Here is a 24,084-nt window from a genome sequence, read left to right on the forward strand (position 1 = left end):
TAAACTTATGCTAATATTTAAACATAAGCATAACCATAACATATGTCACTACGATGAGGGCTCACTAATTCTTGTCAGTCCCAACCTATGACTCTAACCGCAGTGGATTGGCATTGTAAGCTCACTCCTAGCATGGGTGGCTGTCATTGATACCCAAACCAGGTGTATGTCTTGTTTTTCGCATCAAAGAGGGAATAAATAGTATCTGCCAATAGTTGTGTAAATATTTGTATGTTGTGTATCTTTGCCAATGCATTTTACCTGCACCTATTTATCAACTTTTAACAACTTTTAACTATGTTTTTAATATGATGTACTTTTATACTTTATGAATTTCCTTAGTCACTTTTTGTATTGTGTCTTAATAATTATGACAACCGAAATAGAAACTCTATTGACTCGACTTGACATAACAGATGTCATTGTAAAACACAGAATACATCTGAAGCTGGAGGTCAAAAGCCCCAGGTCAGAGGTCATAAATGCCCAGTGGAAAATAACTCTACCCAGGACAGCCTGTTGACATATTTCATATAGAAACACTATGTCTTGTTAGTACTCCAGCCTGTAGAAGCCTGCTTGTAGGAGAGTAGGGTCTGCAATCCTATGATCACCCAGATTTTTGCTTTTTGCTGCACTGGTTTACGACTTTCCCTGGCTGTGGGCCTGCTAATCAGACCCACAGCCTTGCTGTTCTCTCTATCCAAATTGTACTCAGGTACTGAATTGGCACTGGGCCCTCTCCAAGTCCCTGTACCCAGGGCTGAGGTGTACCCAGAAGTCTCCCAGGGGCTGAAGCATGTATTATGCCACCCCTGGGCTGACTAACTAAACTGACACAACTGGCTGCACGACAGCTGGGGCAAGGTGGTGTACTCACCCTTTGCTTTAGATATAGTATACCTATATCTAACCCTAAAATGGACACACAGATCTCCTATCAGTCACTCCTATGGCAGGCCTTAACAATCCTGAAGGCAGAGTGCTTGGAATCGTGTGAGATGGTGCTCTGGCATGAGCTGAGCCTGTCTGTGGCTTTCGGGATCCATCCCTTAGCCGTTTCCATGATATCGCATACCATATACTCTTAAGTGCATTATAATCCTCGCGGTTATATGCCAACTCTGGTATCGCTTTATCAAAACATGTCGAGTAAGGTGTCATACGAATTGGAATACTAACCCCTCGCCAATTCTGGCGACGGGGTTAGCATTCCACCCTTCTAGAGGGGCACGACATGCATGTAACCTATAACCCGGTTAAAAGTCAGACAGAGCCTTAGCATCCACAAAATGGATGCTGCCACCGAGACACAAGTCTGCCCTCCTGCTGCTGGGAGTCCTCCCAGAGCAGGAGATAAGGACAAAGGGTTTCCTGCCAGGGGCGGTGCCAGCACCGTCCCAGACAGGGTTTTGTGTATTGTAGGTAGGCAGGGCTTCAGAGGAAGGTGACTGCACGTGGCACCCCGGTGCTCACTGTGCATAGGCTGGCTTAAACCAGTTCCAGGGACACTCCAGACCCTGTGCTGGGGAAAAGCCCGCCAAGGAAGTGGGTGTAACCACCCCCCTCCTGGTCCCACCCCTAGGGCAGGACTTAGTCGCGTGCCAGCCCCCTTTTCCAAGATAAAGGTAGAGACTGGCCCCCTTCCAAAACAGATCATCTTTGAATCCTGAAACTACTTTCCACGAAAGGAACTCAAGACTTCTTCCTAAGATTTCTCCCTTGTGACTAAGGAGTAGTCACCCTGCATCCGCAGGCACCATCTTAAGAACACTGCGGTCTGCTGCAAGTCTCTCCTCCGGATCAAGACTGCCCAGCTCGACGAGAACCGGCTTCCCTGGCACCTCTGACCTCTACCTACATCATCAGTCACGCTGAGATTCGTGGGTGTGACGAGACCTCGAGGGACCGGCCATCTTCAAGACTGCACGACGCTTGCCTAGCACGACTCCCGAGTGACCCTCGACTGAGTGCTTTGGGGTCCGAGAAGCCCCAACCCTGAGCAGCTCCAGCACCGAAGTGCAGCCTCCCAGCATCTCTACGATCTGCGTGGGGCCCTTCTGCTTTTTGCTGCTCACCGCGTTGTTTGGCTACTAGCCCGCTGGCTTGTGGCCTTCTGAACGACGCCCGACGACATCACTGCTGCTGGTCTGGTTGCTCCAGACTGGCCCTTGCTCCCCTCCCGAAGAGGAGCACCCCGGACCCTCCTGGTCCACTCAAGACGCCATTTTGAGTCCACCGCGTGGGCTTGAGTTAGCCAAGGCTTGTTGCCCAATCCTGGGTATCTTCGACGCCGACAGCTGCATCCATCGTGGGACAGCTCGCCTCTCCATCCTGGTCGCCGACAACGCCTCCTGGTCCGTGAGATCTGCAGAGCCAGCGTCGCCCACTCACCTAGTCGAGGTGACTACCATCCGGTGCCCTCCTGGTGCCCACTGACTACTGGCTAGTAGTCACGAACTTGGTCCCCTCTGCTTTCAGGTGTCATCCTTCTTCCAGATCCAGGCTTGGATCAACTCGAACAATCTTCACTGGTCGCCTGCCAGCATCTTTCTTCCAGGCTCCTGGTCCGGCAACGAGGATTCCCGACGTCTTTTGGGACCTATGCAGCTGCAGCCCCTGGGCTAGGTAACTTCGGCACTTCGGTGTCCCAGCATAGCCTCACTATCCAAGGGTCAGGATCCACTGTCGTTTTCTCCCTACCAGGTCGGGTTCGCCCGTGAACACTAACTTTACCTTTACTAGCTTCCATAGACTTTGTCCCGCATCCCGCGTGAGAGTGCACACTCTGCACCCGAGTCCCCTAGGTCTCCTAGAAGTAATCTAACGATTCTATAGTCAAGTCCTAGCGATTCCAAAGCCTATTAGTACTGTACTTACCTGCTAGTAATTTCGCATTCCACTTTTAGAGTATATGGTTTTTCGTGCCCCTCGGGCATTTGTATATACTGTGCTAACTTAAGTATTTTCGTAAGAGTTTTGTTGTGTGCCTAGCACCCTGTCCTCATAAAGAGTACAGGGTTGTTGTGATTCTAATAAATACACTGTTTATTTTCATAACACTTGTGTGATGTCCTTTCACTGGGTGTTCAAGGGGTAATGTGATGGTAAAACAGCTGGCTTAACACGCCCTCTAGAGTCTTAGCCTTAGACTGCTTGTATCCATGCTACTAGGATAGCTGGTCTATAAGGTTGACTTGCAACCAATCATCAATAAGGGTTGTTTGGACTGATATATAGTGATCACTAGAATAGTGAGCACTGCACATCAGGCCAACTTCTCACACTGCTGCACCACAAGCGCTGGGGTTTTGTGTCCTAGAGTGTCGAATGCATAACTGCCTGAGCTGGTGCAGGAAAGGGGACAGTGGAGGTGGGCCGTATTTAATTGTATTTCTATGTCGCAGACGTAGCTGAACAGCACCTGAGCACAAGGCAGAAGCTGCCAATCCCAGTCATACATTGTGTCAGGAGGGTTACACACAGACCCCTATTGTGTACATGAGTTTGTGTCTAGGCAGACGTTTGCGTGCCTCTATGTATGTAGATAGGACTCTCTGAAAAGACAGGCTTTCAGTTCATTTCTGAACTGCAGGAGAGTGAAGAGGTTCTGAGGGGGATGGTGGTCCACATCCCGGGTATATGAGTGTGAGTACATGGAGTGTATCATATGGTCTGGTTGTGCGGTTTCATCGTGTAATTCGCTCACCAGTCCTGTCTTGAGTTCAGTCAGGCTCATTTGTCAAGCCTTAGCTCACCCGAGGGTAGCTGTGGCATCTGAAAGAGACACGTTAGTATTAGATTCCTTACCTTAGAATATCCCCAGGCGTCAGACTGGATACGGAAACTTTTGCGTAGCAGTACCCTTGCGCGTCGGTAGGCGTCGTCTGCGGCTCCGCGACCGTCGTCGGCGTCGTGGGCGCCGTGATGACGTCATTGGAGTACTTAGACGCCGCCTCCACGTGCTGACGTCAGTTCTTCTTTTTTCCACGCCGGCAAGCGCAGATCTGGAAAAAGCAGTAACCCTAGTCAATTTTTGACTAAACTTTTTGATCACTTTTGATTGTTCTCGAAGTCTGTCGACTCCGACGGTGCCGTAGGGATGCCCGGGTTCAAGCCCTGTGATGATTGCGACCGCCTGATGTCGGTCACGGATCCTCACCGCGTATGTTTATCTTGTCTGGGCGTCGACCACGACGACAAGGCCTGCTCCGACTGCCGGGCCCTCTCTTCGAAAGCCAGGCGGGAGCGGTCCCGCAAGCGCCTCGAACTCCGGCAGTCGGTCCCGCGCCGTGAGAGGTCCCGATCCCATGGGAGGTCGAGGGACAGGTCGCGGGCTCGGAGCCTCCACAGTTCCGAGAGTAGGCCGCACTCCTCCGGGTCAAAGTCGTCATCAGGTAAGAGGTACAAGAAGTCCAAGCGGCGTCATCGCTCTTCGGACTCCCCCAGACGCTCGCGCGATGCGGCCGGGGGTTCGGGTGACACCACCCACGCGGCTCCGTCGGAGTCGCGGGCGCCGTGTGCAGCTCCACACCCTCCGGTCCCTGGGCTGAACGCGTCGCAGGAGGAGATCGAGCGCTTCCTCATGGCCATGAGGAAACTCTCTCCTCCGGCGGGCTCCGCGGCGCCTTCGGGCCCAGCGGACCCGTCTGGGGCCCCTAGCGGGTCGGCGGCTCCGGCCCCGACGCCGTCGGGTGCTTCGGCCCCGACGCCGCCGACGCCTTCGGGCCCGGCGCCGCAGGTCCCCACTATCCCGACGCCGCTGGCGCCTTCGGGCCCGGCGCCGAGGAGATCAGTTGTTCCGGCGCCGCAGGACGCCGCTGGACCTCCTTCGGGATCTGGTTCATCGCCGGTGGATCTTACGACCTCCCCGGCGCCGGACCCTCAGGTGTCGCCTCGGGCGGCGCCGTCCCCGGTTCCACCTTCGTTCCTGTTCAGCTGTCGGGACGGCCCCAATGGGCGCCGCTCCTGACGTCGTTTGGTGAATTTCACTTTTATGAACAGGCCCCATTAGTTGAGAACCCTGAGTTTCAGGAGATGGGTGATGAAGAGGACTGGGAGGGGTCTGAGGACCCTCTGACCAGGGAGTGTCAGTCTCATGAGGACTGGACAGGAGACCTTGGGGAGGCCAGTGGCCTGGACACCTCTCCAGACACTGGTTTTGTCTCCCCTCCTACCGTGGCTTCGGAGGAGGGGGCAACCTATAGTGTGGTGCTGATGAGGGCTGCCAAGGCCTTGGGCCTTGAGCTCCCCATCGCGGCCGTGAGGACTAACCTCCTCACTGAGGTCCTTAAACCGCAGTCAAGCTTGGCCGAGCCTCTGCTGCCCTTTAATGAGGCCTTGACCGACGTTCTTCTGGGCACTTGGTCCAAGCCCGCTACGGGTTCGCCCGTAGATAGGAACGTGGCCAGACGCCACCGCCCAGCCCCGGGCGACCCATATTTCCTGTCCACCCACCCCACCCCCAAGAGTCTGGTCATCCAGGCCTCTAATTCCCAGACCGCATTCCCGTCCGCCCCGCCGGACAGGGAATCCAAGAGGTATGAGCAGTATGGAAAGAAGATATTCTCATCCCTTAGTCTGGGTCTGCGGTCTTCCAACACCGCATGCCTCTTGGGCCGTTACACCCACTCCCTGTGGGATACGGTCGCGGATGTGCTGCCAGAGTGTCCGTTGGAGGTATGGGCCAAACCCGGCCAAGCCCTTGTGGAGGGCCGGGACGCAGCCAAGTATTCCATTAGGTGTGGGCTGGATACCACCGACTCGCTAGGCAGAGCGACGGCGACGGCGGTGGCGGTCAGACGCCACGCCTGGCTGAGGTCCGCCAACTTTTCGGCAGATGTCCAGAACACACTCATGGACATGCCGTTCGATGGCCGTCGCCTCTTTGACGACAAAGCAGACCATGCGCTCGAGCACTTTAAGGACTCCAGGGCTACGGTCAAGTCCTTGGGCCTCTCGGCCCCGCGCCAGCAATCGGCTGCTTATCACTCGTTTCGTGGCCACGGAAGGGGTGCACCCACACGTGCCGCTAGCCACGCTCTGCAGGGCAATACCCAACGCGGTGGCGGCCGTGGTAACCGCCGTCCGGGCGGTAGGGGTCAACGGCGAGGTCAGTCCACACCTTCCCCCGCAGCATCCGCCTCTAAACCCTCCTAGTCCGTGCTTTCAGGCCCCTGTGACGCCAGTGGGGGGCAGGGTTCGCCATCACCACCTCCACTGGTTCACTGTCACTTCGGACAGGTGGGTGCTGCAAATCGTCCGAAGGGGATACTCCCTCCCCTTCGAGGCGACTCCTCTAGCCATGCCACCGCAGAACCACCGTGTATCAGGGGATCATTTGCGACTTCTGCAGGAGGAAGTTACGGCCCTCTTGGCCAAGGGGGCCATTGAGCGCGTTCCTGGGCCAGAAGTAGGGTGTAGTTGCTACTCCCACTACTTTCTGGTACCCAAGAAGGGCAAAGGGGGCCTACGCCCTATCTTGGATCTACGGAACGTCAACGGCTTCCTCCGGAAGGAGAAGTTCAAGATGCTGACACTGGCTCAGGTCCTAGCTGCCCTGGACCCAGGAGACTGGATGGTAGCGTTGGACTTGCAGGACGCTTATGTTCGAGGCATGTGGGCTGCTAAATTCATATCTTAGCATTAGATCGCCGCCTAGTGTTGGGTCCGGATGATCGCACATTGTTGTCCTGGAAGAGTCTTCGAAGTATCCTGAGATAGGTGGCTCCTCCCCTGGACTACAGTGTGCATGGGCATCGGCTCCATCCCCAGATTGTTTTTTTCCGCCATTGGGTTCGGATGCGGTCTCGACGTCTCTCTGTCGGAACCGAGAAAAACTAACTTTAAACGGCCAAAAGGCTTTGTATTCTTTGCGTCGGTATTGTTTGCGTGCGGTCTCGAGTTCTTCCGTCTCTTGGAGTCGGAATCGGCGGAGTGCTTACACTCTTCGGACATCGGGGCCTTCTCATCGCGACACGACTGCAACTTTACAGCATGGAGCGGAGTCCGTTTCAGCTCTGTCCGCTCTGTGGGTCCAAATACCCACATATAGACCTGCACCCGGTCTGTAACAAATGCCTTTCGCCAGACCATGACGACGGCAACTGCAGGGCCTGTGCAAAGTTCAGGTCCAAGAAAACACTCAAGATTCGGCGCGCGGTGCGCCTTGAAGCCAGACAAGCGGCCCCAGATCCAGAAAACATCTTCGGCGACCAAGAAGACGAGGACCAGAGCCATCATCTTCAAATCTCCCCGCCCGAGACGGAGGTCGAGGCCGATCCGGAACACGACGACGGAGTCGGGGGTCAAGGCCTTGAATACGTCGAAGAGGTAGGGGACGTCGAAGAGGTTTATGGGGCCGCGGAAGATAGCTCGGGGGACGAGCTATGCCCCGAAGGTTACGAAGATCGAGATCGGGTCACGGGATCGCCTGTCGGCCTTACCCTAGACCCCGTACCGCAAGCCACGGCCCCGCCTTCCGGCCCGGCCACGGACAAACTTGCTGGGCAGGCCTTATCGAAACCGAAACCGACGGTATCGACTACACCTAAAATGGCCGACCCAAAATCGAAACCGAAACTTAAGGATTCGAGCACACCTAAAATGGCGGCCGTACCGACGACAACGTCCAAACCCGCTGCTTCATCGACTCCGTCGACCTCCGGGCCACAGAAGTCGAAGAAATCTGTCGATTCGACAGTCTCAAAATCGACCACAGAGGAGGGATCCTCTAAGAAGGGTGGTCGGCACGGGTCGACCGCTGCGGCGCCGTCAAAGCCCGCAACAGCCAGCGAAACGGCTCCGGTTCCGACTGGGACTCCGTTAGTCGGACGCGTGGCGGAGACGGAGCCGAAAAAGTCACACGGATCGAAGGCTGGTACATCTGCGCATCGGTCCAAGGACTCTGGGTCGGCGGCTGCGGCATCATCGCCAAAGACTCAGAAGGGGCAACAGGACGTCGGATCCGAGGGCAAGGTCAAGTCCTCCTCGTCGACGCCAAAGGCCACTGTAAGTGACGCGTCCCTCGTCACCGCTTCACTACAGAGAATCAGGGAGAAAGCCTCGGCAACGTCGGCTCCAATACCATCGCCACAGACGCCGATGGACACTCCGGTGAAGCCTGCGAATAAACTTCTCTTCCTTCTGCCGCCAAAGGAGGCGCCGAAGGCCTTTTCAACAAAATCGGCGCCAAAGAAGTCGGATTCTTCGACGGCAGGGGCATTTTCAAGTCGGGTGCTCGACTCAGAAGAGGACTCTGAGCGTTTTATCGACGCAAACACGGGCAAATTAACCCTTTACAAGAGGAGAATCACTTCACAGCCAGTGGACTCCTATGTCATCCCCCTGAAAAAGAAAAGGCTTCCTCAGGACGCTTCATGCCTCATGGAACCTATCCAGCCTCCTCCAAGAAGGAGCCCAACACCTTCCCCAGAACACTCTGAGGGTGAGGGGTATAATGAGGATGACCAATACACCTTCCCCATCAATGAACCAGATGCACAGCCGGATTCATATGATGACATTGGTGACCAAAGCACCCAGGATGTGGGGCAAGACCCACAGCCTGACCCACAGCCTTTCAGTGTTCGTGCCTCCCCAACAGAAGATTCTGCAGGTTTTCATGCACTCATTGAGAGGGCAGCTGCTAATCATGATGTGGACATGCATGCTGACCCAGTAGAAGAAGACTTTTTATTTGACACTTTTTCAGTCTCTGAAAGGACAGTAAAGACACTGCCTATGCTCAAAGGGGTCCTCAAACATGCTGCGGACATCTTTAAAGAACCTACCAGGGCGAGAGTGGTCAATCCACGTATCGAAAAAAAGTACAGACCAGCACCTGCAGACCCTGCATACATTCGGGGACAGTTGCCGCTTGACTCCCTGGTGGTCGCAAATGCCCGCAAAAGGGCCAACTCCCAAACAACGGGTGAAGCTCCTCCCCCGGATAAGGAGTCCAAAGTGCTAGAGGCAGGAGGCAAAAGAGTAGCTGCACAGGCTGCCAATTTTTGGCGTATTGCAAATACACAGGCACTCTTGGCACGTTACGATAGGGCGCATTACGACACCCTAGAGCGGGTTTTAGAACACCTGCCTTCGCAGTTTCAAGAGGCTACCAAACTGCTGATAGAGGAGGGAAAACTAATCTCCAACGCAGCCATAAAGTGTGCACTTGATGCCGCGGACACGGCCGCTAGGGCCATTAACACTAGCGTCATGCTGAGACGACAGGCGTTGCTCCGCATATCGGGGTTTAAACCTGACATTCAAACAACCATACTTAATCAGCCAGTCAATCCTGATAGACTGTTTGGTCCAGATGTTGACACCACCCTAGAAAAAAATAAAAAAAGACACCGAAACTGCTAAGTCGATGGGGGCCTTACAATCACAACAGTTTCGTGGCAACAATTTTCGTCGCTCAGGTGCGCGTGGAGTCACCAGAGGACAGATGGGTCAACAATCACAATTCTCTAGAGGTGGAGCACAATCCTCGTACCCCAAACAGAACAAGGGGGGTTACAGAGGAAACAGCACCAGAGGACGTGGCAGAGGAAACAACAACTCCCACTCCTCTACCCCAAGCAAACAGTGACTCTCTGTCACTGCCCCCCGACCACTTAACACCTGTCGGGGGGAGGCTACAGCAGTTCCTGCCCGTCTGGAGAAACATCACCACAGACAGGTGGGTGCGACAACTTGTCCAGTACGGTTATTGTCTAGAGTTAAAATCCACTCCACCCAACATTCCACCAAGGCAAAGGCCTATGTCCGCAGAGCACTTGCACTTATTGCAGCAGGAAGTGGTGGTGATGCTGCAAAAAGGAGCAATCGAGCTCGTGCCAGTAGGGGAGGAAGGCACAGGGGTGTATTCCCTGTACTTCCTTATTCCAAAGAAGGACGGATCTCTCAGACCCATTCTGGATCTGCGTCCCCTCAACCTGTATATACTGTCAGAACACTTCCATATGCTTACACTACAACAGATTCTTCCCTTGTTAAACCAAGGGGACTTCTTAGCAACCTTAGACCTCAAGGATGCTTATTTCCACATTCCACTACACCCGTCCCACAGGAAATACCTCAGATTCACTATCCAAGGCAAACATTATCAGTTCAAGGTCCTACCCTTCGGAGTGACCACAGCCCCAAGAGTGTTTACCAAGTGTCTGGCGACAGTGGCGGCGCACCTCAGGAGGCAGAACATCCATGTCTACCCCTACCTAGACGACTGGCTCGTTCAAGCCAAGTCGGAACAACAGTGCGCCGCGGACATGTCGACTACCATTCACCTCCTTCACGATCTGGGCTTCTCGTTGAACTACCCAAAGTCGCATCTACAGCCGGCACATGTCCGGCAGTTTCTGGGTGCGACGATCAATACCCTGACGGCCATGGCTCACCCAAACCAGGTCAGGATAGACAGCATGCAGTCTCTAATCCAAAAGTTCAGACCACAACACTCACTCTCAGCGAGAGTGTTCATGCAGTTGATAGGCATGATGGCCTCCTGCATCTTCATAGTCCCTCACGCACGGTTACATATGCGCCCGCTCCAGGAGTGTTTAGCAAATCAGTGGACACAGGCTCAAGGACAATTAACAGACCTAGTGTTGGTTACCAGTCGGGCATACGACTCTCTGCATTGGTGGACTCCACACAACCTTTGCAAGGGCCGACTGTTCCAGGAGCCAGTGCCACAGATTATCCTGACGACGGACGCATCTCTCCAGGGATGGGGAGCTCATCTGCTCACTTACACCGTGCAAGGACTATGGACGACGCAGCAACAGAAGATGCACATCAACTATCTGGAACTGATGGCAATCTTCATGGCGCTCAAGTCCTTCATTGTACATCTGTGCAACAAGGTGGTGTTAGTCCGGACGGACAACATGACCGCGATGTACTACATTCAAAAACAGGGGGGCACCCACTCGCCACAGCTGTCTCATCTGGCTCAGGGCATGTGGCGGTGGGCCATTCAGAGGAACATCTTCCTCATGGCAGAACACCTCCCGGGCAAGGACAATCAGATGGCGGATCTGCTCAGCAGATACAGCCATCAAATGCACGAGTGGGAGTTACATCTGTCAGTACTCCTCCCGTACTTCCAGCGGTGGGGTCATCCGGAGATAGACCTGTTTGCAACAAAGGAAAACGCAAAATGCCAACACTTTGCCGCCAGGTTCCCTCACCCACAGTCGCAGGGGAATGCGATATGGATGAACTGGTCAGGCAAATTTGCGTACGCTTTTCCGCCAGCCCCTCTGATACCGCTGGTGGCAAGAAAGCTAAGGCAGCACGCGATGACTCTCATCCTGGTTGCTCCAACGTGGGCGCGCCAAGCATGGTACACCACGTTCCTCGAACTCTCAGTGGTGCCGCATCAAAGACTGCGCCTCACGCCCAGACTCTTGACGCAGAACCGTGGAGAAATTCAGCATGCAGATCCGCAACAGCTCAACCTGGCGATCTGGCTCCTGAAGTCCTAGAGTTTGGATACCTTAACCTACCTCCAGAATGCATGAACATCATCAAGGAGGCACGGAAGCCAACTACCAGAGCATGCTATGCTGCAAAATGGAAGCGTTTTGTCATTTACTGTACAGCCAATGACATCAACCCGCTAGATGCATCTATCCCTAACATCATTTGCTATCTGCTACATCTCTACAAGTGCAATCTAGCGTTCACTTCTATTCGGATACATCTGTCCGCCATCGCAGCTTATCTTCAAAATAGGCAGCATCTCTCTGTTTTCAGGGTGCCTGCTATTAAAGCTTTCCTTGAAGGCCTGAAACGAGTCATTCCCCCAAGAACACCGCCAGCTCCGGTGTGGAACCTCAATGTGGTCCTCACCAGACTGATGGGACCACCATTTGAGCCACTACACTCGTGTGAACTCCAGTTCCTAACGTGGAAAGTGGCTTTCCTAATTGCTATTACGTCACTGAGGCGTGTTAGTGAGCTACAAGCGCTCACAATCCAAGAGCCATTCATTCAGATTCATCCAAATAGGGTAGTGCTACGTACTAACCCCAAATTCCTTCCAAAGGTGGTGTCACAGTTTCATCTCAACCAAACTATTGACTTGCCGGCATTCTTCCAAAACCCACAAACGGTAGCGGAAAGAATGCTCCATACGTTAGACGTACGGAGGGCGTTAATGTACTACATAGACAGGACACAACACTTTAGGAAGACAAAACAACTTTTTGTTGCCTTCTCACCACAACACAAAGGCAACCCTATTTCCAAAGCAGGAATAGCCAGGTGGATTGTTAAGTGCATCCAAATCTGTTATCACAAGGCCAAGCGCACGTTAACGATACCCCCAAGGGCGCACTCCACACGCAAATTGGGGGCATCCATGGCTTTCCTAGGGAACATTCCTTTGGAGGACATTTGCAGAGCAGCCACGTGGGTTACACCACATACCTTTACAAAACACTACTGTGTTGATGTGCATTCCAAGCAGCAAGCTGCTGTGGGACAGGCTGTTCTCAAGACACTTTTTCAGGTTTCTGCAGCTGGCACGGGCAACCGCCGCTAATGGAGGGACTGCTATGTATTCTATGCTAAGATATGAATTTAGCAGCCCACATGCCTCGAACTGAATATGCTACTTACCAGTATGCATCTGTTCTTGGCATGTAGGGCTGCTAACATTCATATCGCCCACCCTCCTCCCCGGTGCCTGTCACAGCTGCAGATCTACTATTGTATTCAATCATTAGCATGGACATCCTTTACACTTTTCACTCCATCTTCTGCCACAATGGCGAAAAACAATCTGGGGATGGAGCCGATGCCCATGCGCACTGTAGTCCAGGGGAGGAGCCACCTATCTCAGGATACTTCGAAGACTCTTCCAGGACAACAATGTGCGATCATCCGGACCCAACACTAGGCGGCGATCTAATGCTAAGATATGAATGTTAGCAGCCCTACATGCCAAGAACAGATGCATACTGGTAAGTAGCATATTCATTCCACATCCCCGTCCTGCCGGCCCACCGGTGCTACCTGCGGTTCACGGTTGGCCACGAGCACTTTCAGTTTACCGTGCTCCCCTTCGGCCTTACCAGCGCCCCACGGGTGTTCACAAAGGTGATGGCGGTGGTCGCAGCTCATCTGCGCAGGTTAGGGGTTTCAGTCTTCCCCTACCTCGACGACTGGTTGTTGAAGGCGGGCTCGCCCCAGACAGTCGTCAGCCACCTCCAGACTACGGCAGATCTCCTGCACCAGCTGGGGTTCTCCATCAATGTGCCAAAGTCACACCTGTGTCCCTCTCAGAAGCTCGTCTTCATCGGAGCGGTTCTGGACTCGGCGCAGTTTCGGGTTTATCCACCCGAACAGCGGGTCCGGGATATTCAGGCTCTGATTCCCATCTTTCCGCCGTTATCCCGGATCTCGGTCAGGTTGACGCTGCGGCTCCTGGGGCTGATGGCCTCCTGCATCCTTCTGGTGCATCACGCCAGGTGGCGGATGGGGGCTCTGCAGTGGGACCTGAAGTTTCAGTAGGCCCAGCATCAGGGCAATCTGTCCGACCACGTCCTGATCTCGGAGGGCACTGCGAGACAGCTGCAGTGGTGGCTCGCGGACCGTGATTGGGTCAGCGGCAGATCCCTCTCCCTTCCCCAACCGGAGCACGTAGTTGTGACGGACGCGTCCCTCCAGGGCTGGGGAGGCCACATGGGAGAGGCGGAGATCAAAGGCCTCTGGTCTCCGGCGGAGGCCCAGCTCCACATCAACCTGTTGGAGTTACGGGCGATTCGTCTAGCACTGAAGGCCTTCCTCCCCTCTGTCCGGGGGAGTGTAGTGCAGGTGTTCACGGACAACACCACCGCCATGTGGTACTGCAACAAACAGGGCGGGGTGGGGTCGTGGACCCTTTGCCAGGAGGCTCTGCGCCTCTGGCAGTGGCTGGAACGCCAGGGCGTGACCCTGGTGGCTCAACACCTGGCGGGTTCTCTGAACGCCAGGGCGGACGAGCTCAGCCGTCGGTGCATGATGGATCACGAATGGCGTCTAAACTCGGACGTGGCACAAGGCCTCTTTCAGCGATGGGGAGAGCCTTGGTTAGATCTATTCGCCACCGAAGAGAACGCGCAATGTCATCTGTTCTGCGCGTTGGAATTTCCAAGGCGGCACTCGCTCGGAGACGCTTTTCGTCGCGAGTGGAGTTGCGGTCTGTTGTACGCCTTTCCGCCTATACCACTTCTGCCCAGAGTGCTGAAGAAGATCAAGCGAGACCGGGCCCAAGTCATCCTTGTGGCTCCGGACTGGGCGAGAAGGTACTGGTATCCAGAGCTACTCAGTATGTCAGTCGATCCCCCGGTTCGTCTGCCTCTTCAGGAGGACCTTCTGTCGCAGCAGCAGGGGACGGTCCTCCACCCGAGCCTGTCCAGTCTCCACCTCCATGCTTGGAGATTGAGCGGCGACAGTTGAGGCCATTTGACTTGCCTCCTGAAGTCTGTAACGTCATTCTGACAGCCAGGCGTCCCTCCACAAAGTCGGTATACGCCTGCAGGTGGAACAGATTTGTGGCATGGTGCACAGCAAAGGCTTTGGATCCTCTTGCTGCCCCTCTTTCTGAGGTTCTTCTCTTCCTTCTTTCTCTTGCCCGGCAGGGCTCTGCTCTGGGCACTATCAAGGGCTACCTTTCTGCCCTTTCAGCCTTTCTCAGGCTACCTGATCAGCCTTCTTTGTTCAAGTCCCCTATTGTGAATAGATTTCTTAAGGGCATCACACACACGATTCCTCCTGTTCCGTTTGTGATGCCTCAGTGGGACTTGAACCTGGTTCTTACATTTCTGATGTGCGCTCTCTTTGAGCCACTTCACAACTGTCCTCTTCGCCTTCTGACTTTGAAGACTGCTTTCCTGGTTGCCATCACCTCTGCCAGGAGAGTGAGTGAGCTCCAGGCCCTTTCTTGTACTCCACCTTTCCTTTCTGTCCATCCCGACAAAGTGGTGCTACGTACCAAACCTTCTTTCCTGCCCAAGGTTGTCACGGCCTTCCACATCGGGCAGTCTATCACCTTGCCAACCTTCTTTCCGCCACCGCATCCCTCTAAAGAGGAAGAGCGGCTCCACCGTCTGGACCCAAAACGTGCGCTCTCATTTTATTTGGATCGCACACGCCAGTTCCGGGTGGATGACCAACTCTTTGTTGGTTACGTGGGCGCTAAGAAGGGGAAAGCGGTACACAAGAGGACCATCTCCCGGTGGATCATCTTATGTATCCAGGCATGCTACTCCTTGGCTAGAAAGGAGCCTCCTGCTGGATTGCGGGCTCATTCTAACCGAGCCACGGCGACTACCACTGCCCTGGGCAGGGGAGTGCCCTTACAAGACATCTGTCAGGCAGCTACGTGGGCATCGCTGCACATGTTTGCAAGACACTACTGCCTGGACAGCCAAGTCCGGAGGGATGGCTTCTTTGGCCGTTCCGTCCTCCAGGACTTTCTGGTGTGATTATTGGTTCGCAGACCCACCACCGGGGTTGGTATTGCTGGGGTATCTATTCTAAGGTAAGGAATCTAATACTAACGTGTCTCTTTCAGATGCACAAGTTACTACTTGTGTAACGATATATCTGTAAGAGACATTAGTTAGTATTAGATTCCTTACCGACCCACCCATCCTCCCCGTTCTGCGAACCGATATCTAGGGTTAGGGTTGTCACCTTTCAGGGCCCTAGTTTCAATGGCACCAGTGTTGGTTTTTAACATGGCTCTGCGTTTCTGGCGCGGAAAATCTGTGTCTAAGAACTGACGTCAGCACGCGGAGGCGGCGTCTAAGTACTCCGACGACGTCATCACGGCGCCCACGACGCCGACGACGGACGCGGAGCCGCAGACGACGCCTACAGACGCGCAAGGGTACTGCTACTCAAAAGTTTCCGGATCCAGTCTGACGCCTGGGGATTTTCTAAGGTAAGGAATCTAATACTAACTAATGTCTCTTACAGATATATCGTTACACAAGTAGTAACTTGTGCTTCGAGCAGTCAGGCTTAAACAAAGGAACAAGTGTAGAGCATTTCGCTGCACCAAAATAATTCAATAAGGAATCAACACGACCCTAAAGAAATCCAACACCAGTTTATAAAGATAGACTGTATTTTTATGACTTTTTAGTGCCACAATGAAAAAGATATAATGGAGGGTTTCGGTACTGCCGGAACCAGTGCACCTCCACGGTGAGTTACTGGGCATAACTGGGATTCCAAACACTGGAGAAAGGCCCTGAACCTTTCCAGACCCTCATTCCTGGTGAACCTCAAGGCACTCGCCTTAAATATCCCCGAAGCTTTATCCAAACTTCTCCCTGTTAGTGGAAGACCCCCCAGATCTCCCCCTGCTCACCCACCCAGATCTCTCCCATCCCCCCACATCTCCTCGACCCTCCCCCCGACCTCCTACTCCCCCTGCCGTGAACGGCAGACCTCAGTAATTCATATCCAATGGGCTCTGCCAAACAAAAGTCGCTGCTGTGAGTACAAGGCTTCACTCGGTTACCAGTAATCGGATTTTTACATTAATCAATTAAGTTAAAGCAATCGTTCTTAGCTATTCAACAAAGCACTTTGTCACCAATTGATATGGTGTTTTCAAAACGCGCATTGAGCGTCTGAAACACTTTTATTTTAAATAGGAAAGCTTAGACCTAAGAAAGAGCGTCAATGAGTAAATATTGCTATCAGATAACCCCACAGCAAGCTCGTCTTCATGGCCACATGGAAGCCAGTGAGGCCTTCCTTCTCTTGCTGCTCGCATAGGAGGGTGGGGGTTACCAGACTGTGCAAGGGAGGCTTGGCGCTGCCCTGCGGCCACTGCATGGGCAGCGTATGGAACACGAGTCGCACAGGTGAAGATGATCAATGATCACAGCAGACCCGTACTGATGCTTCTCTGCGTGCGGGTCACGACCTGAGGCTATTTATCATCCTACGTCCCTACATCACGGTCACAATCACAGTGACCGGACGGGAAGGCACCACCTAAGGAGCACCCCTCCGTGGCTTACCAGGGTGAGTGATCCCACCACCACAAACATAACAGCCGCCTGCTCCTGGAAACAGTGCCTGCCGTGTCGCTGCTGGGAAAGGGCAACCAGAGGCTGTACCATGCACGGGTTCTAAGCCTGCTGGCTAGGGAAATGTAATTCTCGTCTTTCATGCTTTCAAGCGTGGGCTTGCCATCCCCACTAACCCTCATCACACCTATTCTACCCTCCTCATCCTCAGTACCCCCTCTTCGCCATCATCGTACCTCTCTGACACTGATGCACTATGAATAAGGGGGCCACTTGAAAACACATTGCACAAAGGGACTTAAAGGGAAGTCCAAGGGGTCCCACTCAAGGGAGCAGGTCGCAAGGGCCTCAGGAGCATGGTAGCACAGCTGGATTGTCATTACCTGGGCTGGTCGGGCCATGTTCAGAGCAGATTTGTCAGCTGGGCGTTGTGCATCAAGATGTCCTTGCAGTTAGGAGGAGGCAACTTGGAGAGGTGATTCCGGGACAGCTTGGCAACTCACAAAGTGGGTCTTGATGTCCCTTGATGGTTGCCTGCATCCTTGGCAGTTGGAGTCAGGAATAGACTCTTCATCTCGGTTTTTGCTGAAGGGGGTCCAGTAGCCTGGGTATTGGTACGGCACAGCTCTGGTAGGTCCTGGTGTTTTCAAACTTGGTGTGGAGACAGATCTGAGCCTCTGCAGCTGATGTACCCTTTTGGTTCAGGCACCTCTTCAGAGTCGCCGGGGAGCAACAAATCGGTCTGCAGGGGAGTGATACGTTCACTCCAAGGGAGTTCTTTGGTGATATGTAGAAGGCTGGAGGAGTTCAGGGGTTCTTGGAGGTCTCACAGTGGCAGGAGGAGACAGCACACCATGATCGTCGAGTCCTTAAGGCAGCAGGCAGGGTTTGGAGCCAATATCTCTGTTGCAGAGCTTCACTTCTCTTCTTGGCCTGTATCTTCTTCCTGTCCATTGAATCTAAGTTGCAAGGACCAGGAATGCCACGTAAATACTGAATTTAGGGGCGTTAAAGGGGAAGACAGGTAGTAGATGTGAGAAGTTGGCCTGATGTGCAGTGTTCACTATTCTAGTGATCACTATATATCAGTCCAAACAACCCTTATTGATGATTGGTTGTAAGTCAACCTTATAGACCAGCTATCCTAGTAGCATGGATACGAGCAGTCTAAGGCTAAGACTCTAGAGGGCGTGTTAAGCCAGCTGTTTTACCATCACATTACCCCTTGAACACCCAGTGAAAGGACACCACACAAGTGTTATGAAAATAAACAGTGTATTTATTAGAATCACAACAACCCTGTACTCTTTGAGGACAGGGTGCTAGGCACACAACAAAACTCTTACGAAAATACTTAAGTTAGCACAGTATATACAAATGCCCGAGGGGCACGAAAAACCATATACTTTAAAAGTGGAATGCGAAATTACTAGCAGGTAAGTACAGTACTAATAGGCTTTGGAATCGCTAGGACTTGACTAGGGAATCGTTAGATTACTTCTAGGAGGCCTAGGGGACTCGGGTGCAGAGTGTGCACTCTCACGCGGGATGCGGGACAAAGTCTATGGAAGCTAGTAACGCTAAAGTTAGTGTTCACGGGCGAACCCGACCTGGTAGGGAGAAAACGACAGTGGATCCTGACCCTTGGATAGTGAGGCTATGCTGGGGCACCGAAATGCCGAAGTTACCTAGCCCAGGGGCTGCAGCTGCATAGGTCTCAAAAGATGTCGGGAATCCTCGTTGCCGGACCAGGAGCCTGGAAGAAAAGATGCTGGCAGGCGACCAGTGAAGATAGTTCGAGTTGATCCAAGCCTGGATCTGGAAGATGGATGACACCTGAAAGCAGAGGGGACCAAGTTCGTGACTACTAGCCAGTAGTCAGTGGGCACCAGGAGGGCACCGGATGGTAGTCACCTCGACTAGGTGAGTGGGCGACGCTGGCTCTGCAGATCTCACGGACCAGGAGGCGTTGTCGGCGACCAGGATGGAGAGGCGAGCTGTCCCACGATGGATGAAGCTGTCGGCGTCGAAGAACCCAGGATTGGGCGACAAAGCCTTGGCTAATTCAAGCCCACGCGGTGGACTCAAAATGGCGTCTTGAGTGGACCAGGAGGGTCCGGGGTGCTCCTCTTCTGGAAGGGAGCAAGGGCCAGTCTGGAGCAACCAGACCAGCAGCAGTGATGTCGTCGGGCGTCGTTCAGAAGGCCACAAGCCAGCGGGCTAGTAGCCAAACAACGCGGTGAGCAGCAAAAAGCAGAAGGGCCCCACGCCGATCGTGGAGATGCTGGGGGGCTGCTCTTCGGTGCTGGAGCTGCTCAGGGTCGGGGCTTCTCGGACCCCAAAGCACTCGCCAGGAAATTACTCGGCGGGCTTGCTGTGCAGAAGTCGTGCAGTCTTGGCAATAGTCGGTCCCTTGAGGTCTCGTCGCACTCACGGTTCTCAGCTTGGCTGTAGAGGTGAGTAGAGGTCGGAGGTGCCAGGGAAGCCGGGTCTTGTCGAGCTGGGCAGTCGGGTTCCGGAGGAAGGACTTACAGCAGACCGCAGTGTTCTTGCGATGGTGCCTGCGGATGCAGGGTGACTACTCCTTAGCCACAAGGGAGAATCTTGAAGAAGGAAATCTTGAAGTCCTTTCGTAGAAAGTCGTGTCTTGATTCCAAAGATGCTCCTACCTTTATCTGGGAAAAGGGGGCTGGCACGCGACTAAGTCCTGCCCTATGGGTGGGACCAGGAGGGGGGTGGTTACACCCACTTCCTTGGCGGGCTTTTCCCCAGCTCAGGGTCTGGAGTGTCCCTGGAACTGGTTCAAGCCGGCCTATGCATAGTGAGCACCGGGGTGCCACTTGCAGTCACCTTCCTCTGAAGCCCTGCCTACCTAGGATACACAAAATCCTGTCTGGGACGGTGCTGGCACCGCCCCTGGCAGGAAACCCTTTGTCCTTATCTCCTGCTCTGGGAGGACTCCCAGCAGCAGGAGGGCAGACTCGGTGGCAGCATCCATTTTGTGGAGCTGAGGCTCTGTTTGACTTTAACCGGGGTTAAGGGTTACATACTTGCCGTGTCCCTCTAGAAGGGTGGAATGCTAACCCCGTCGCCAGAATTGGCGAGGGGTTAGTATTCCAATTCGTATGACACCTTACTCGACATGTTTTGATAAAGCGATACCAGAGTTGGCATATAACCGCGAGGATTATAATGCACTTAAGAGTATATGGTATGCGATATCATGGAAACGGCTAAGGGATAGATCCCGAAAGCCGCAGACAGGCTCAGCTCATGCCAGAGCACCATCTCACACGATCCCAAGCACTCTGCCTTCAGGGTTGTTAAGGCCTGCCATAGGAGTGACTGATAGGAGATCTGTGTGTCCATTTTAGGGTTAGATATAGGTATACTATATCTAAAGCAAAGGGTGAGTACACCACCTTGCCCCAGCTGTCGTGCAGCCAGTTGTGTCAGTTTAGTTAGTCAGTCCAGGGGTGGCACAATACATGCTTCAGCCCCTGGGAGACTTCTGGGTGCACCTCAGCCCTGGGTACAGGGACTTGGAGAGGGCCCAGTGCCAATTCAGTACCTGAGTACAATTTGGATAGAGAGAACAGCTAGGCTGTGGGTCTGATTAGCAGGCCCACAGCCAGGGAAAGTCGTAAACCAGTGCAGCAAAAAGCAAAAATCTGGGTGATCATAGGATTGCAGACCCTACTCTCCTACATGACCCCCCCCCCAAACTTTGGGACAATAAACTAACCTTGACCAGGTGAGTCTTCTTGCTCTAAGTGGAAATACCTGGAGAGCCCATCAGCATTGCTGTGATCAGTACCAGGTCTATGCTCCACTGTAAAATCCATCCCCTGTAGGGAAATGGACCACCTAAGCAGTTTGGGGTTTTCACCCTTCATCTGATTTAGCCACAAGAGGGGCTTATGGTCGGTCTGAATGGTGAAGTGAGTGCCAAACAAGTAGGCCCTCAGCTTCTTCAGGGCCCAAACCACAGCAAAGGCCTCCCTCTCAATAGCTGACCAATTTTTCTCTCTGGGTGTCAACCTTCTACTAATGAAAGCAATAGGCTGATCATTACCATCAAAATTCAGTTGAGACAGAACAGCCCCCACACCCAACTCAGAAGCATCTGTTTGGACAATGAATGGCTTGGAGTAATCTGGACTCTTTAGGATAGGTGCTGTGCACATGGCCTGCTTTAGGTCATTGAATGCTTTCTGACAGCTTGCTGTCCACTGAACTTTCTTTGGCATCTTTTTGCTTGTCAGGTCATTAAGAGGGGTCACTATGGACCCATAATTTCTGACAAACTTCCTATAGTACCCAGTCAGGCCCAAGAAAGCTCGAACTTGAGTCTGGGTGATTGGAGGAGTCCAGTCCTTGATGGCCTGTATCTTACTCTCCAGTGGCTGAACATGGCCTCCACCTACAAGGTGGCCCAGGTATACAACCTGTGTCTGCCCTATCTGGCACTTTGTGGCCTTGATAGTGAGGCCTGCCTTTTGCAGAGGCTCTAACACTTTCCTCAGGTGGACCAGGTGATCCTCCCAGGTGGAGCTAAAGACAGCAATATCGTCTACATATGCTGCACAGAAGTCATCCAGCCCAGTGAGGACTTGATTCACCAACCTTTGGAAGGTGGCAGGTGCATTTTTCAGTCCAAAGGACATTACCACAAACTGATAATGCCCTCCAGGGGTAGAAAATGCTGTCTTGGGTTTGGCCTCCTCAGCTAACCTGATTTGCCAATACCCAGCTGTCAAATCAAATGTACTTAAGAAGTTGGCAGAAGCCAATTTATCTATAAGTTCATCTGCTCTTGGTATTGGGTGGGCATCAGTCTTAGTGACTGCATTGAGGCCTCTGTAGTCTACGCAAAACCTCATCTCTTTCTTACCACCCTGGGTGTGAGGCTTTGGCACTAAAACTACTGGGCTATCCCAAGGGCTATCTGAGGGCTCAATGACTCCCAGCTCCAACATTTTCTGCACTTCAGTTTTGATGCAGTCTCTAACATGATCAGGCTGTCTGTAGATTTTACTCTTGACAGGCAGACTGTCTCCAGTGTCAACATCATGGGTACACCAATCAGTTTGGCTGGGTGTCAGAGAGAACATATGTCTGAAGGATTGCAGAACTTGCCTGCAATCCTGTTGCTGATGTTCAGTGAGGCTGCCACAAAAGACAACACCATCAACTGATCCATCATCAGGATTCTGAGTGAGCAGGTCTGGGAGAGGGTCACTCTCTTCCTCCTGTCCCTCATCTGTGGCCATGAGCAAGCTCATGTCCTTCCTGTCAACATATGCCTTGAGCCTGTTAACATGGAACACTCTGAGAGGGCTCCTGGGAGTTCCAAGGTCCACCAAGTAGGTAACCTCTCCCTTTTGCTCAATGATGGTGTGGGGCCCAGACCATTTGTCTTTCAGAGCTGCTGGGGCCACTGGCTCCAGCACCCACACCTTCTGTCCTGGCTGGTACACAGTCAGAACAGCCTTTTGGTCATGCCAAGCTTTTTGAAGTTCTTGGCTGGCCTCAAGGTTTTTAGATGCCTTTTCCATATACTCAGCCATCCTGGAGCGGAGACCAAGTACATAGTCCACTAAGTTGGTTGCAGGCTTTTTGAGAGGTCTCTCCCATCCTTCCTTCACCAAACACAGGGGTCCCCTTACAGGATGCCCATACAGAAGCTCAAAAGGGCTGTAGCCAACCCCCTTCTGTGGGACCTCTCTGTAAGCAAACAAGAGGCAGGGGATCAGGACATCCCATCTTCTCCTAAGAGTTTCAGGTAGCCCATGAATCATCCCTTTGAGGGTCCTGTTGAATCTCTCAACAAGCCCATTGCATTGTGGGTGGTAGGGTGTGGTGAACTTGTAGTTCACACCACACTCCTTCCACATTGCAGTCAGATATCCTGACATGAAGTTTGTACCTCTGTCAGAAACAACCTCCTTAGGGAAGCCCACTCTGGAGAACACTCCAACTAGGGCCCTTGCCACTACAGGTGCGGTAGTGGTCCTAAGTGGTATAGCTTCAGGATACCTGGTGGCATGATCCACTACCACCAGTATAAACTTGTGCCCTGATGCTGTCTGGGGTTCCATTGGACCAACAATGTCAATCCCCACTCTTTCAAAGTGAACCCCCACCACAGGTAGTGGTATGAGGGGGGCCTTTGTTGTGCCACCTGACTTACCACTGGCTTGGCAAGTGACACAGGAGCGACAAAACTCCTTGGTATTCTCATTCATATGGGGCCAGTGAAAGTGTGAGACAAGCCTGTCCCAAGTCTTTGTCTGGCCTAAATGACCTGCAAGGGGAATCTCATGGGCCAAGGTGAGAAGGAAACCTCTCAGAGACAAGGGGATGACCAGCCTCCTGGTTGCACCAGGCTTGGGGTCTCTTGACTCAGAGTACAGGAGTCCATCTTCCCAGTATACCCTGTGGGCACCTGTGGCATTCCCTGCAGCCTCAGCAGCAGCCTGCTGTCTGAGGGGTTCAAGGGAAGGGCAGTCTAACTGTGCCTTCCCCAGGTCTGCTCTGGAGGGTCCCCCCGAGCCCAGAAACTCAACTTGATCAAGTTCAAGCTCTTTAGGCTCAGTTTCCATCAGTTCTCTCAGATCAGCCTCCTCAGAGACTTGATCCTCAACCTGGGGCAAGGGGGAAGGCAAAGCCTTAACCCTACTGCTCTTCTTCTTGGAAGGTGTCTGGTCCATAATTTCAGGATCCAGCACCTGTTCAGTGGGGCATTTTCTGGCCTGTGACCTAGTCACAGCAAGCACATGTGCTGGCAAGCCTAACATTTCCATGTGAGTCCTCTGCTCCACTTCTGACCATTGTGATGACTCCAAATCATTGCCCAACAAACAATCAACTGGGAGGTCTGAACTGACTACAACTTTCTTTTGTCCCTTCACTCCACCCCAGGAGAAAGCCACAATTGCCACACTATGACTAGTAGTGACATTGCTGGCATTGGTCACCAGGAAATCAGTACCTGGCATGATCTGTCCAGGGTCCACAAAGTTAGGTGTCACCA

The 24,084-nt window shown here is 53.1% G+C and overlaps 1 protein-coding gene across 8 annotated transcripts in view; it reads left to right on the forward strand.

Moving 5' to 3' along the window:
• LOC144772195 (NACHT, LRR and PYD domains-containing protein 1a allele 3-like) overlaps positions 1-24,084 on the forward strand; it is an 884,004-nt gene that overhangs the window by 377,039 nt on the left and 482,881 nt on the right. The window lies entirely within an intron of this gene.

The sequence above is a fragment of the Lissotriton helveticus genome, chromosome 8, assembly GCF_964261635.1.
Source record: "Lissotriton helveticus chromosome 8, aLisHel1.1, whole genome shotgun sequence".
Lineage (NCBI taxonomy): Eukaryota > Metazoa > Chordata > Amphibia > Caudata > Salamandridae > Lissotriton > Lissotriton helveticus.